At 36.2% G+C, this 16,768-nt stretch overlaps 1 protein-coding gene and 1 pseudogene across 14 annotated transcripts in view; one reads left to right on the forward strand and one right to left on the reverse strand.

Moving 5' to 3' along the window:
* The window catches only part of Trpm3 (transient receptor potential cation channel subfamily M member 3), an 835,737-nt gene that overhangs the window by 702,842 nt on the left and 116,127 nt on the right, over positions 1-16,768 (reverse strand). The gene's annotated exons all lie outside the window — the stretch shown is intronic.
* Positions 784-1,385, forward strand: LOC109702768 (N-alpha-acetyltransferase 60 pseudogene; annotated as a pseudogene).

Raw genomic sequence — 16,768 nt, forward strand, 5'->3', positions numbered from 1 at the left:
TTATTGCACATGAGTCACACACTAAGGGGAGACAGTGCAGGGGAGGAATAGGGAAAGGGAAGGAAACCTAAAATTTGAATGTGGTTGATGTGCTCACTGTACAGGAGAAAATATAGCAATCTTAAACTGGCAGAGACCACTATGGGAAAGAGACTAGGAAGTAGTGAAGAGGTCTGGTAGAGATGAACCAATATGGGTTGTTATGCACATATGCATGGTAACAACACTAGGAATCTCTCTGTATAGCTATCTTTATCCCAAACTAGCAAAAACATGTTTTTCTTATTATCTCTTATGTTTTCTCTTCAACAAAGTCAGAGAACAAGAGAGCAGACTAAGTTCGGCCTGGAAGCAGAGGTGGGGGAGGGTGTCCCAAGTAATGTATACATATTTAAGTAAATATAAAAATGATAAAATAAAATTAAAAATAAATAAATAAGTTAAAAAACCCTCAAATTGTAAAATTCTGGAAATTTCTCATTTAATATTTTATGACCACAATTAAGCACAGGCAACTGAAACAGCAGATAAGGGGGGTAACTATCGGTCTTTACCATTTTTATTCAGTATTGGTATTTTATTTTACTCTAAGACTCACACTTACAAGTACATCTGACGATCATCATTTCCTGATGACTCAGAGACAAAGTTTACAAACCAGATCATTGGGAATATGAGAATTAAAGATCCAAGACCCAAGGATCTAAAAGTGTTATTTCCAGCCTACGAGCAGCAGCATTGCCTGGGAAATTATTACAAATACAGACTTGATTTCCCAGCTCCCTGCTTCCCCAGGATGCCCTCATCTGCCTCCGACTCCTACCAGAAGTACCTTGACTCATGGAATCAGGATGTCATGTCTAAGAATCCATCACTGGAATGATAGTAGTTGCAATTAAGAGCAGGACCAAAAAACATAAGGAGGACAGAGAAATTCTGGCCTCTAACTTCTCTGTTGACAACGAGTTGTGCACATTCTAAGTCTAGGAGTAGTGAAAGAATTCAGAAAGCATATCAGGGTTCCCTTTTACCTAAAACTACAGCTCAGGACTACTGCAAAGCCATCTACCTGCACATCTTCACTATCAACAACACAGTGATAAACTTCTATGAAAATAGGCTTTAGGCAGCATCACTATCTGCCTTATTATTACTCCATTCCAGGGGTCCTCAAAGGGATGGCCTCACCTATCTACATCAGTGGCCATCACCCTGCCTGGACCAACTTGGACTACATCTAGCACCTGGACTCAGTGCTAGGCAACCCGAGCCCCTGCCCAATCCTGGAAGGGATCTACCACCAGTCCCACAGCCTGCTCTGTGGTTTCCAGCCATGGTACAGTATCTCTATCAAGGGCAGCAATGAGTACAGCTGCATCATGTGAGGCCTGCTGAGCAGCCTCTACCAGTTCCTCTCCCTCTGCACCCTGTGGAACCCATCTTCCTGTCTGACCTCTGCTGTCCTCTTCAGGGAGTGGGTGGCTACCTTCTAGCCAGTCAGCCTGCCCCAGCTGCAGATCTAGTGCTGTGTGGGCTCAGGAGCTCCTTAGTTCTCCTTCCTGCTTATGACAACTTCTCCCTCCACTCGTTCTCACCAACCCATGGCCCAGAAGCTGCTGCTGTGCTCGCTACGAAGGGGCTTCCCTCTCTGGACCTCTCCCACTCCTCTGCCTGGACCTTCAGTTTTCTTCCTTCAAAATGGACTGAATTTCCTGCTGTGAAGGAAAAATATAAGTGCCCTGGATATTTTTAACCCTGAAGATCAGGGAACATCAGAACAGGGAGTGCAGTAAAGGGAATGTCAGGTCTTTGTGCAGAACCAGTTTGAAGAAGCCTAGAGGGTGGGAGCAGTCTCCATCCCTCCACAAGAGGCTGACTTTGGAGCACAGCGCTCCAGCACTTGGCTCCTGGCACAGGAGGATAGACAGTGAGATAATTCCCTTCTCCTCAGTGATTTCCTGCTGCATACGTCCTACTCTCTGGAGAGATTTTCCTGCCCATCAGATCATGGTGTGCTCCATGAAGCTGACCTGCCCTTCAGAGCTGGAATGAGGAGAAGCACTGCTGAGGTGCCCAGGGTTCTCTGCTGCCTATCGTTTTGGGAGCTGAAGCGCTGAGGCTTGGCCAGATGCAGACAGGAGGAGGCTGAGCTCCACATCAAGCATCACTGCTGTCATGGGCCCATGAGGCCTGGCCTTGGGGACAGCAGGCGGTCCATGTCTGAGACCCGTTAGCTTCTGAGGCAGAGGTTGCATCAGAATGCAACACACACATGCAGCACGCATGTGTCACATTTCTAACATCCCTTCACCCTGCACCCTCAAACTACTTGCTGCCAGTCCTGCTCAGCACTACTGCAGCGTCACAAAAGCCCTAACTCCACCAGCCTCAGGAGGAGGGAGGAACACTTTGGTAGCTGGACTGTCAGTGACTGAACATTTGCTTTCCGGAGTATCTCCTGATTCATGGCTTTCAGGGAGCTGGAGCCATCTCAAGGTTTCCACTGGCTCTACAGAGGCGAAGGGTCCTCTCAAGGAAGGCAGGCCCGGCAAGAAAAGTATCCCCCCTCCTTAAACAATGATGGCCAGGAGTGTCCCTCTTCCTCAACAATAATGGCCAGCAGCATCCCATATCATGCTGACGGGGCAGAAGTCCCAGCTCTGTGTCTCTCTCCTCTCAATCAATGGTAATCATGTGATTTTTATTTCTGTTCCATGTGGTCAGGGAAAATTTTCCCAGAAGGTTCTGCTTTGGACATTCATAATCCAGCTCAGAGCCCTTGCCCTGCGCTTCTCTCCCTCCTGCCCCCTAATCACTGCAGCATCCAGCTCCATGTTGAACAGGTATTAGTGTTTTGTCTCATTACAAATATACTTTAACTGGTAAAAAAAAAAAAAAATACAGACTCTCAGTCCCACTCCAGTTCTTCTGATTACTATCACTGTGGCTAGGGCTCAGAAAATCTGTTTTCACAGTCCCTCCAGGGCATCTGATGTCTGCTGGGATTTTGGAGCCAATAATGAGACATTCTATCTTTGTCTACCTAGCCAGAGGAGTACTTTTTCATTTCCCTTTTTGTCTCTAAATTCTTCCCAAGAACCAACCCAGTGAGAAGGAGACATGACAAATCAAGTCATCTTTCTGGAGCAGGTAGCTTACAGGACTCAGACATGGTTTCCAGATCAATAGAACCACTTATGCCCAACAACGTCAAGATTTCTCCAAGGCCATAAAGTAGACTGATGTTTCTTTTGTTCTTAGAGATCTCATCCTCCCTCTAACTGATCCCTGTGGGTCTTTGGAACTTGCTTTGTCTCTAGTAAGAGATAATTTAATGTCACTATTTGTAATTAAATCACTTTGGTCTAACTCTGACCATGTGCCTTAACTCCATTTGGACCTTATTTCTGAGACCAGGTAACTTCTATGACTAAACCCCCATCCTGTTAACCACCATACATCCAATGACTGGTTCTTTCTCAAATTATACAATAAGGTCAATTGATCATGGAGCCTAAAACATGTACCTGTTATACCACAGAATATAAACCATCCCTGACAGTCACATTTAGCCTATGAATACAGATGTGTTGGTTGACTTGCACTGTTGATCCACACTAAATTTTTTAAACTTAAAATAATTCTTCAATATGTAGTAAGAGAATGGTTTCACATGCAAATCTGAATCTTTGCTTTCATTTGAACTATCAGAATATATGGCAGTGATGAGGTCTGTATTCCCATGTGAGAACCATACTGAGGATGAAGAAGACTGCCATCCATGTAACCTACAAATTTTAACTTGTATTATCATACTAGTGCTGATGCTTACATGCAGTAAAATAGAAATCAAGATATTTCTTTTACCAAAGTCTCTGTCAGAATTGGGCAAATAATGGATAGGCTCATTTGGCTGTGTTTTAAGAAAGATGAAATTCCTTTTTGTAGAAGTACAAATTATTCCTTATTCCTAGATGTTAAATATGTAAGCAAAGCATTTGTTTTGAAATGAAACCACCGAAGGCATTATTATAAAAAAAAAATATGGCCAGCTTCACCCACTGGCAATACTTGTCAGGACTCCACAAACCCTTGGCCTGTAAAACACCTAGTTTATGAAGTAAGTCTCTCTAATGATGGATATTTCACTAAGGTACTGGTTCCCAACATCACTATTACTTGGCGAGATTAAAAAAATACTGATGCTAGGGTTCCTCCCCCAGATATTCTATTTTAATGGGTTTCTGCTGTGGCCCAGACATCGGGATTTTTTCAGCACTCTAATTTGGTGCTAATACATAACGAGGGCTGAGAATCACTCTACCTGAGGAGGTTGTTAGATGGGAGGTCTTAGAGTATGTTTAAAAGTTTTGGAAATGTTGTACATTCTTTCCCTCTTCCTCTTTTGTCCCTCTCCTTCTGCCTGTTTCTTTACAAGATCAAGGATTTTGTTTTTCCTGATCAGGGCTTTCCTTTATAATTCTAAATGCAAGGAAGGTATCTTTAAAAGGTGCTTGTATACACTAAACTTCTCCATTCTGCAATTCAAGTTGACAGTTAAATCCTCCTACAGAGTTTGACAACTGCCATGAAGAAAAAGGATGTGTGGCAGTCATGCACAGACATAGTGTTTAACATGCAGTCTCTGAAGCACAAATGCAGAGGGGACATGGCTTTGCTACTTGGTAACTATCACCACAAGCTTATTTAGCTGATTGTAGTTTAGCAAATGGGAGAAGAAACATTTAGGTTACTGAGATCAAATCATAATCTTGTAGTCTACATTCTAGACTGAACAGGAAATCCCTGAAGATTTGATAACTTTTTGGTAATGTAACCTGAACAGTTCTTCTGTCACACACAAAATCTTGCTAGCTCTGTAAGCAAACGACTCAGATTGCCTTACAAAGTTTCCATTGGTAACTGGGGTCTCTCTGCAGAAAAATGCTGCCTGAATTAAAAAATAGTATCTCTATGACCTTTCTTATTTTGCATTTTCTTCTCATAATATTATATTTTGTAACTCATAGATATGGTCAATATAGAAAGTTTTCTTCTACTGTCAGTTTAATTCTGAGTTTATTCTTTTCTATATTAAAAATCAAATACATTTAGAAGATAGGTTATTTACAGTTTTTAATAAAATATCTATTAGTCTTCTATGTATTTTTTTCAAATATAGTTTTAAAACTTCTTGAGCCAGGCATAGTGGCTCAAGTCTATAATCCTAGCTACTTGGGAGATAGAGCTCAGGAGATAATGGTCCAAGGTCAGCTTGAGCAAAAAGTTTGCAAGACCTCCCATGAAACAATGATTGGGTGTGATGGCACATTCTTGTCATGTCAGCACAAATAGGAAGATCACAGTCCAGGGTGACCTGGACATGAAGAGAGATCCTATCTCAACAGTACACAGTGTAAAGAGGGCTGGGGCCATGGCTCAAGTGGTAGAGCCTAGCAAGTGTGAGACCCTGATTTCAAACCTCAGTACTACACACACACACAAAAATTAGTAAATATTTATCTGGGAAGTTATCTGTTCAAAGATATTCCCATATTGCTCCTTATATGTCAATGTTAACTGTCTTTGATGACACTATGAAACAATTATTTATATTATTCCCTGTTTAGTTTGCTTCCAATTTTTTGCTACAATAAGCACTGCTCTGCTGAGAATTTTATGCATTAGGACTAATTATTTTGACTTCACCTCTCTTAGATTATTTCTTCTTTTCTTTCTTTTTTTTTTTTTTTGGTGGTACTGGGTTTTGTTCTGCATTTTTGGAGTTTGAACTCAGGGTCTCATACTTGCTAGACAGGTGCTGTACCACTTGAGTCACTCCACCAGTTGGTACTAGGTTTTGAACTTAAGGTCTCACACTTGCAAGGGAGGGGCTCTACCAGTTAAGATCCATCAGCTCTTAGATTTCTTCTTAACCTGGAATGTTGGAGTAGATTAAGGGTCAAAGGCCATGAACATGTTCGTAAGTACTGATTAGCTCCAAATTTAATTTTATGTGAACCAATGCAGCAACACATGTGAGTAGTGGCTTCCTGGCAACCTCATCAACTAAGGTCATTTTCTTTTTCTTTTTCTTTCTCTTTTCTCTGATCATTCTTATTTCTTTCCTAATGTAATAGGTTCTCTGATCTTTTCTTATCTTCATCTTTATTTATTGATTATATAATTAAATTTTTTCATCTTTTTCTTTCAATTCCTACTAGCACCTTCAAATTTACATTTTTATCTAAGAGCTCACATTTAATTATATTTTAGTTTTCTCTTATTTATTGACATATTTATTGTAATTTTGAAAACTGTTGCATAAAATGTACATTTAAGTAAATTTAGGAAAGTAAGTTACATCTAAGTAAATTTTAAGAAAAACTATTAACCATTTATTTAAAACTATTTTTATAGTCTATTTCTTTCCCCCTTTGATTCTCCCCCTTTTTTTGGCAGTACTGGGTTTTGAACTCAGGGCCCCCCACTTGGTAGCCAGGCACTCTACCATGTGACCCACTCAGCCTGCCCTGATTCTCTCCTTTTGTAAGGGAGGAGGACTATGTGTACTGTAACTGGTTTTAGTCTGCAGTTATCTATTCTGTTACAATCATGCATATCTTTTCTTGGGTAAAAGCATGACTTTAAGTACACTTGCTTGCTTATGACCTTCAGTTTTCCCACTAGAAAAATATGTGTTTATTCACATTTGCTTTTTATTATTTCAATCAAGTTTTATAAGAAACGTGTGTTACCTTTGCTGATTTCTTTATTTCATACATATTGGCTGCAATGATGAATCTATATTGTAATTATAATTTCTATCTGCTTCTTCCTATTAAGATATTTATTTTATTTGTTTTTAAAATTATTTACCTTTCATTTATCTATTTTATGGAACCTTTCTTTTTCCTCTTTGGTACTGGGGATCAAACCCGGGGCCTCATGCATGCTAAATTCCGTGCATGCTACCCCAGCCAGGAGCTTTTTACTAAGACTTATTTTTAACTGATTACAATTAAATTTCCTGGTTCTTCTAATACTGATATTTTGGAGTCAGCATTACGTTGCATTTATTAAACTACCCAAATATTAAAAGTATTGTGCTAAAATAATTAGGACTAACATGTTCTACATTTTATATAAATAGAAATGTTTTTAGCTAGACATAATTAATACTGCTTTAGAACACATTATAACTATGTGAGGGAAATACCCTTACAATTAAACTTTGAGTGGCTTAATACATTTAGGTTAATGTTTATTAAATGCCTTTTCCCCTCTATAATCATAGCTATTGGTTTCCTGCAGTTGTATCTGAACTTCAATAATTAAACATTTAAGCTTATCTATGTTACCTGTCCTTTAACATTCTTGTACCAGTAATATATTTTGTAGTCTATATGAAAGTATTTTTGATCATTGAGAAATGTTTATCTCTTTAAAAAAAACTGACTCTCCTTATTTGTACACATTGTCACTGCCTAAGTATAGAGGGTTATTTGCACTTGTCTCAGCATGAACCCAGAAGAACTAAGGGGAGGTTAATAGGGATGTTTGTACATCTAATTTAAATATCAATTTGTGACTACTACCATTTATCTGCTCTTATTAGTAATTCAAGCAGAATCTAGTTTTCATAACTATTTAGTGATCAGTTATCACTTCATTAAAATGCCTATCTTAAATGTAGTATTTAACACACTTAAATTAATGGAACTAATCATTTTCTATTTGCAGGACCAGTTGGAGGCTAGGTAGGACTTTTTCTGATTGGAGTCAAAGTTATTTTACATCTCAGAAAACAAACTAATAGGGGTTTTGATGTAAGTAATACAGCTGTGCTCTGTAACTGAAGCTCAAAGTTGGACCTGAAATCATCGAAGCAGATACAGAGTAAACTTTTAATGAAAAAAAAAATAAATAAAAGACAACAGTGCTTCTGCTTAAGAGTGATGCCCAATCTTTACGAACATGTGATTGTGGAGTCAGTTCTAATGCATTTGGATCTTGCATTGGCATTAAATCACATTCCTCCCTAACGTTGCTTTTCAATGACACCTGAGAGGGTATCATTCAAGCATTAAAGAACCTCATCGCTTTAGGTTGTTTGGTTGTCATAAGATTAATAGACTCAGAGTTTTCCATTAGCTAGACACCTATCTTTGGTTAATATTTGAAGGTGTCACTACATGTCCCAAAGTCTCATAGAAGCTACCTAAAGAAACAGTTCACAGTATGAGATATAAAGATATCACCATCTGAAATTTACTTTTACTCTTTTAATGTACATTGAATAGTGTAGCTTCTCCAGGCTGTTTCTTTCCAAAAAGACCCATAGCAACTTATCTATTGCCCATTTCCTTACAGCTATAATGTTGTGTATTGTATTCATGACAAAACTCCATTTGCTTCATGAATATTATTAATATAAATAAATTCCATGTATATATAAGCATGTCTTGTATTTTTTTCAGAAAAATACCAATGCAAGTCTCATATTTTACCCAAACAAAATGGACATCTACCAATAAAGATCATTAAAGGCAGAAGTGTTTTAGTTACTCTGTAGACACATGCAAAGGATACAAGCCATCAATATAACCACATATCACCCCAAAATGAAGTAGTATATTTAGCAAGATTTATCATGATTGCATTTTCTAATGCTGGATCTTTGGTTATTTCCTTGCACTTATAATGTTGGTGTAATTCTGAAATAATGGGCATAGAATAACACTCTGTACTTAGTAAAACATTGCAGGGAAAAACACAACTTAAATGCTGAATTCATTCTTTCCATTTTTTAGAACGACATACTTCCTGCAACCAATATGCTGATATGTTAATTTACTACAAATGCATACATATTCATTTTCATCAAAATGCCATAAAAATATCATGGTAGAATTGATAAAAATGAAAAGAAAAAGAAAAGATCCACACAACATATTTTCTTTTTATTTTCTAATGGTGATTTTTGGGATTCAAAATCAGATGAATGATTTCTATTATTTTTATTCAGCCCATAAACTGGATTAGGAAAGAACTTTAGTAGATGGCAAACCTTTAGAAAGAACTAATCTTTCATAAAGGAAACAGGTATAGCACACATTAAGGTGGACTACAAAACTGCCAAAATATTAATATTTGTAAACTATCAAAATAAAATGAATATAAAATTAAAATGTTGATCTTAGGAATTATATTATTCAATGTTATGGGGAAAGAAAGAATAAGCTAAGAATTAAAACACAATCTTGCAAGTGTAGCAAGCTTTCAAATTAAATGAAGTAAAGAAATCAGTACATGATAGCTGGAGTTCATTGGAACTTATTTTTTAGTTTATCCTTTAGAGGAAGATGTCTTTCAGTCAGAAGAATCTATAGTAAAACATAAAACTAATCTTAAATCTACCATAATCTTGGAAACTGAAACCAATACTTCATGACAGATGATTCAATAACAGTATGTTATAGTCACTTTAATCCTAGAGAAAAGAATGAAGAAGTAAATTTTTAAGGAGAGTTCTAGGCCACATCTCTAGTTATTGTAATAGGAAAATCCCTGGAGGGTCCAAGGATAAATTATCAAGCTCCCTTAGCTAGAAAGAAATATCTGTTAATATTCAATTCCCATTGCTCTAATTTCATATCCTCTAAAGCAAGTTTCCTATTTATAATTTGGCCACCAGAGTACATCTATTTACCCAAAGGGAGTGTCCTATACAGCTGACTGATCCAGTTATTGTATTAAATGCTTCTACCACTGTCAATTAATGAGTGGGCATTGCAATGAATAAAATCGTCTCTTGTGACTTCAGCAACCATGAATCAATCTCTAAGACTTTATCACCTCTAGCTGACCAGATGTGCTCTCATGTTTCAAGCATAGGACAACACTCCCAATAACCATTCACCATTACCTAGACATCAAATGAGACTCTAACTGAAATAGACTGATGTTTTCCTTTTTACCACAGTTAAAAATTCTACAAGATAATGTAGAGAAGAAGACACCAAGTCAAGAAGAAATGAACAAAGTAGAGAGGTTTATAATCTGATATCTATTGAGTTTTATTCTTGAATATAATTACCAAAGATTATTAGAAAGATTATTTTATTATTATAATCTATACTAAGATTACTTCTTCCTCTCTTCTTTTCTACCTAACTTCTGGAAGGAAATTTTAAAGAAAAAACACTAAGAACAGAATCTTATAGCACCCTGATAATGTACTTCACATTCATTCCTGTAGAAATCAGTGACTTAAACCTTATACAAAAATAGATAAGGAAGAACAAAAATGTCACTAAGAAAGTATTTTTTTCTGTAAATTCTTTTCGACTATCACTATTTAAGTCTTCAAGGACATTAGAACTAATTTCATCATTAGAGAAATGTTCTACAAGAGTACAATTATTCTGAAGAAAATATATGTTGAATCCTGACAGAGGAATTCTACTTCCCATGAGTTTTAAAAGTAATCTCTTCAAATCAGTGTAATATTGGCAAGAGAACAGACAGTTTAATCCATGGAATGGAATAGAGAGTCCAGAAGTAGATGCACATAAATAAGCAAACTGATCTTTGACAAAGGAACAAAGGCAATACAATTGAGAAAAGAGTCTTTCCAGTAAATGGAGCCACAAGCAAAAAAAAAAAAAAAAAAGCAATTAAAATTAAAAAGAAGAAAAGGAAACTGAATCACAAAAATAAACTCACAAACTCAGCATAATTCATAGTCTTAAAAGAAAAGGTAAAACTATAAGAATTCTACAAGATAACATAGGAAAAAAATCAAGATGATTTGGGGCATGCAGATAAACCAAAGATGACATAACTGATAAAAACTTAGTTGGCTGGAATTCATTAAAATTAAAATCTTCTCTATGAAATACATAGTTGAGAGAATCAGAAGACAAGTCAAGAAAATATCTGCAAAAGACATACTACTAATAATACAAAATATATATAAATTCTTAAAACATTATAGTAAAAAACAACACAGTTAAAAATGGGCAAAACACGTGAACAGTCAGCTCCCCTGAGAAGATGTACAGGGGAGCTTTTACACACGCAAAAATGTGCCTCACAGGGCTGGTGGAGTGCCTCACATGGTAGGGCACCTGCTTAGCAAGCCTAGCAAGTATGAGGCCCTGAGTTCAAGTCCCAATACTGCCAGAGAAAGAAAAAGAAAAGAAAAAGTTGGCAGGGGAGGGGGATAAAGGAGAACTATGGAAGGGGTGAATTCAAGTATGACATATTTGATATATTGTAAGAACTTTTGTAAATGCCACAGTGTACCCAAAGCACAACAATAAAAGTATCTCAAAAAAAAAAAGATATTTCACATCATATACCATAAGGGAAATACAAATTAAAACAAGAATGGGATATCCCTTTACATTTATTAGAATGACCAAAGAACTGACAATACCAAGTGCTAACAAAAATGTGTAGCTTTTATTCATTGACTGTGGAAATATAAAAGGCACAGCTACTTTGAAAGATAGTTTGGCAATTTCTTCTTCGTTTTCTTTTCTTGAAAAGAGTGCATGCTTGGCAACTGCACCACCAATGACTGCATCTCTTCCAGCTGGCATTTCTTACTAAACTGAATAGTCTTACCATACAGCCTAGTAATTTGGCTCCTTGATTGTAATGGTTAATCTTAATCATAAATTTGATTGAATTGAGAGATGCTTAGGAGATGAGTAAAGCACACTTATGGATGTTTCTGTGAAGGCATTTTCAGAAATCATTAGATCACGAGGGCCTTGATGGCCCTGACTTACTCAGTGGCTTAATCCATTGATGGACTTCACAGTTGAGTAGATTATTGGAAGAGATAGAAAGATTGGACCTGATTGGAGGAAGTTGATTACTGGGTCATGTTTTAGAAGAGCATTTCTTGCCTTGGCCACTTTCTGTCTTTGCTTTTCTGCCTGGCTGCCATGAGGTGAACAGTTCTATTCCACCATGTCCTACCTGCTATGTTGGACTGAAGCCTCCCTAAGTTGTTTTGCTCAGATATTTTGTCACAGCAATGAAAAACTGACTAACACATTAGCATTTACCTAAATGAATTGAAAACTTGTATCTATATTAAAAAACTATGTACAGATGTTTATAGCAGCTTTATTCACAATTGCTAAAACTTAGAATCAACCAAGATGCTCTTCATTAGGTTAATGAAAAAATAAACTGTGGAACATCTAGACAGTGGAGCATTAGCTAGTGGAAAAACAAATGAGCTTTCAAAACATGAACAGACATGGAGGAACCTCAAACCCACATTAAATAAGAATAATCAATCTGAAAAGGCTATACATTAAATGATCCCAATTATATAATATTCTGAAAAAGATAAAATTGTGGAAACAGTAAAAAGAACAGTGGTTGCTAAGGGTTAAAGGAAGGGAGTGATTAACAGGCAGAGTACAGAAGATTTTTAGAATGGCAAAACTATTCTGTAAGGTACTATGATGGAAGATATGTGTCATTATATTTATTAAAACTCATAGAATGTGCAACATGAAAAGTGAATTCTGATTATAAACTATGGATTTCACATGATTATGTGTTAATGTAGGTTCATCAGTAGCAACCAATACATCCCTGTGGTGCAGGATACTGGTATTTGGGGAGGCTGGGGATGGGGACAAGGAAAACATGGAACAATTGAGACTCTCAGCACTTCCTGCACAATTTTGCAACGAATCTAAAACTTCCCTTAAAAATCTAAGCATTCGACATGAAAAATTTGAAAAGAAATATCTTTATGAATTTACATAACCTATGTCATTGCTCACTGATGTGGATACCCAAATCTAGTACTGTAATAGCTTTAAAAATAATTAACCAATGTCTGATAGCTGGTTCCTAAGTTTCTATGTGACCTGTCTGGGTTTTTTAGACAGATGCAATCTTATGTTAAAGGAAATTATAAAAAGGAAGACCACAGTAAATGCATTAAGATGCTATTCACATTTCAAATCAAGATTATTTAATTAACATATACTTGGTACCACAAGTAAATCACGTCATAGTTTAATGTTCAAAACATGTGCATTACATGACTCTTGATATTCCATATCTCAACTTATCACAGTAGAAGAATTTTTGTTGCATAACTTGTCTAATTATTTTTTTCCTTTTATTGAGATGACATTGTGCTTAGGTCTATAGTCATTACTGAGTTCCAGTGACTTTATTCTCAACTTTAAGATCATAGAATTAATTTAACTTGCAACAGTAAGTCCCATCTGGCCAGAAAGATACTTGTTTGCTCCTTGGCCACTTGAAAATGCTTATAACTCTCTTTTTATCTCTTTGTTTTTATAGTTGTAAATATTGGGAGAATATGATGATGCTGAAAAAAAATCAGAAATAGACCAGACTCTCCAGGCAAATACTGTTAACATTTCAGTAGATTTGTTTAGAATTTTTATGAATTTTTATAATTATAAAAAAACCATATTCCTAATTTTTGACCTTTAAAAATATCATTCAGTTTCCCTTATCTTTGTAATTATAAATCATAAATTCTTTATAATCATTATAATTCTTTATAAAAGCCATTATTAAAGGTTGAGGCTGTCACATGAAAAGTCAGGAATTTGTTGAACCATTGTCCTCCTACCAAGCATTACAATGTTGCAGTGAATATCTTTTCATAGCAAAAACAGCCTACATTCTTAATATGCCTTACAGGGGATTTTCAAAATGTTACCCTGTTGGCCTTAAAGATAATTGTGATAGCTACGCCATGAACACAATTCTCATTATTTATCAAAAACAAATCATATAGCTCTGTGTTTATCATTTTTACCAAACATATTTTCCAAATATTCTTACCTTCCTTGTTTCTCTAACATAAGCGTTTCTTCCTCTTTGGAAGCCTGTGTAATAATACCTTTTGTTCTCTAGTTTCGGCTATGGTCAGCATTACTGGAGAAGTTCTTTAAAATCAGGACTATATATTTTGGCCACACCTACTGCATTAGCCCCTGGTGAATCTAAGGAGGAGAGGAATGGGAAGGGAAGGAGGAGTCCTCAGAGAAATCTGAGGCAGGCAGGCTGGACAAGACAGGGACAACTTAGCTGAAGTATTACCACACCCCATCTCCATACAGAGAGCATATCATGTGCCACATTTCACAAATTTCCAGAGGAGATTCATAACTTAGGAGTAAGGTCACAGGTTAGAAGAGCAAACCAATCACACAGCTAGGAAAACAAGAAAAGCTCCATGGCTTAAAGTCATTTCTGATTTGTGGCTGCTTTGGGAAATCCTATAAATAGGTCAATACCAGATGTTTTGAGGGGCTCAGTTTACTTTTCTTTTCATCAGGCAGTACATTCTGTTTGAGAAGAGGAAGCACAAAAAAGGGGGTGCTCAATGTTCAGGTAATAATCATGATGGCTTTGGAGTCAAGCCTTCTAGAATTCAAGCCTTCATCAATGCTTCTTATGTATTTGGCCACACTAAATCTCAATTTTCTCTCCTGGGTAATAATTTAAAAAGTGAGGCAATGCATATAAAGCATAAACCTATACATTGCTACATGGTAGTTTTTAATGATCCCTTTCCTGCATCCAAATTCCATCTTCTTGCTTCAGTCCTTCCCATTTCAGCCAAGACTGAAGGAAGAGTGAGATCAAGTGGGCTAAAATAATTTTACAAGTAAATGTGATATTAATTTACATTCACATATGAAATAACTTCTAGAAACAGAACAAATAATTCTATTGCATAATTCAAATATTCATTGTTTGCAAAACTAGTTTTATAGAGATCATTAGGGAGAGAAGTTTTTCAAACTCTCTGTATATTTGAAATTGAAGAATTTCCTAAGACAAGCCTAGAGCTGGTGGCTCATGCTTGCAATCCACCTACTTGAGAGGGTGAGATCATGAGGATTATGGTTCAAGACCACCCGGGGCCAATGGTTTTCAAGACCTCATCTCCAGAATAACCAGAGCAAAGTAGACTGAAGTGTGGCTCAAGCAGTAGAATGACCGCTCTGCAAATGCAAAGCCCTGAGTTCCATATCCAAATAAAAGAATTCCAAAAGAGTTGTACCCCCCACAAAAGAAGAATTTCCCAGGACATGCATAAATTGTTTTCCTACCCTGCTTGGGTCTCTCCTTTATTCAACTGTGATTAATTTTATGGCTTGTGCTCTAAATGTCAAACTACAATTAATTTTAAGGCTATCAAATCCAGTTATACTTGTAGCTATCTATTAAATCATATGTATATTAATTTTATCCTGCAAGTTTATTAAAATCAGTTTCAGTTAGAAAAATTCAGTCTAAATGGATTCTGTAAGACAGTAAAGGCATTTAATTAACTAAAACAATGAATATATGACACAGCAATATTTTAATCAATTTTTAAATGTGTAATTTGCCTTTTTCCTTATAAATTATGTTATTTGACAACTAGAAATTTAAATTTTGTTAATTTAAAACTAGAATTAAATCTTCCCCTTCCTTCCTATTATGTATACAATATACATACATATATATACATATTCATATATATATACATAAACATACAGATACATATATATTTTTCTGATAAGACAATTTGGTTTATTGTTTATTTGGTATTTACTTATTTTTCTACTCCCATGAATCTTAGATATACTCTAAACAAAAACTCTAAGTTTAAAAACTACAAACTTATTTCTTTTACCTTAATAATTTCCAATGAATTCAGTTAAATGTTTGTGGTAGAACTTCAAGTACCTAAAGGATGGAGTTCCATCTGCTTCCCAGACTGAGAAGCAGATGACAGAACAGGCCCATTTGTGTAATTAGTTTGTTTAAATACTGAATGAACAGAAAGGATAGCTCTGTGTGCAAAGTGGGACAAGTGACAAAGTGTTACCCAAAGGCCTGCTTTTCTTGCTGTTGATACTTCTCTCTTTCCTTTATTGATCCTTCTATTGAAAACCATGCCAACAAACACTCTCCAAAACCTACCCAGTAATTCAATTTCCCTTGACCTTGTTTCATTCCCCAAATTTTCTAGTATTTTATTCAAATGGTAGGCAGAATAATGACCTCCCAAAGATACCCAGTCTTAATCCTTGGAAACTGTGACTATGTTACTTTGCCTTGCAAAGGCAATGTGAATAATTTTAAGGACCTTGACATTGAGATAGTATCCTGGATTAGGCAAGTAGACCCAACTAATCACATGAGTTTAAAAAAGGAACTTTATGTTTGAGAGTCAGAGAGAGGATACAGGTAAAACATTGCTGTCTTTGAAGATGGAGAAAAGAAGGCAGGAGATGAGAAAAGCAGGGTGCCTTTTAAAAGCTGAAAGTGACAAGGAAATGGGTCTACTCTATAGTCTCCAGAAGGAACACAGACTGTTCCCACTTTTTTTCCCCTGTGAGACCCATAGAAATCTAATGTAACATTTTCATTGCTTTAGCCACTAAGATGGTAGGAATTAGTCAAAACAAAAATAGAAAAATACAAACCCTCAAATAATACTCTCATAAAAGAAAAAATACCCCGTAAGCCATCTTTTTTTTCTAACCACCCCTTTCAAATGGATAATGTCATTCACAATCTACCATACCATGTTTAATTCTTTTCTATTTGTCTAATTTATACATATTGATTCCTCAACTTGTTGAAGCATGGAAGATTTGCGGTTATACCTAAGTCCCTTGCTACTTTCTGGCTCCTACCATTCTTTGTTGCCTTCCTCTCTACAAGATGGGAAGTACATACTCTCACA

Source organism: Castor canadensis, chromosome 13, assembly GCF_047511655.1.
Source record: "Castor canadensis chromosome 13, mCasCan1.hap1v2, whole genome shotgun sequence".
Taxonomy (NCBI): Eukaryota; Metazoa; Chordata; class Mammalia; order Rodentia; family Castoridae; genus Castor; species Castor canadensis.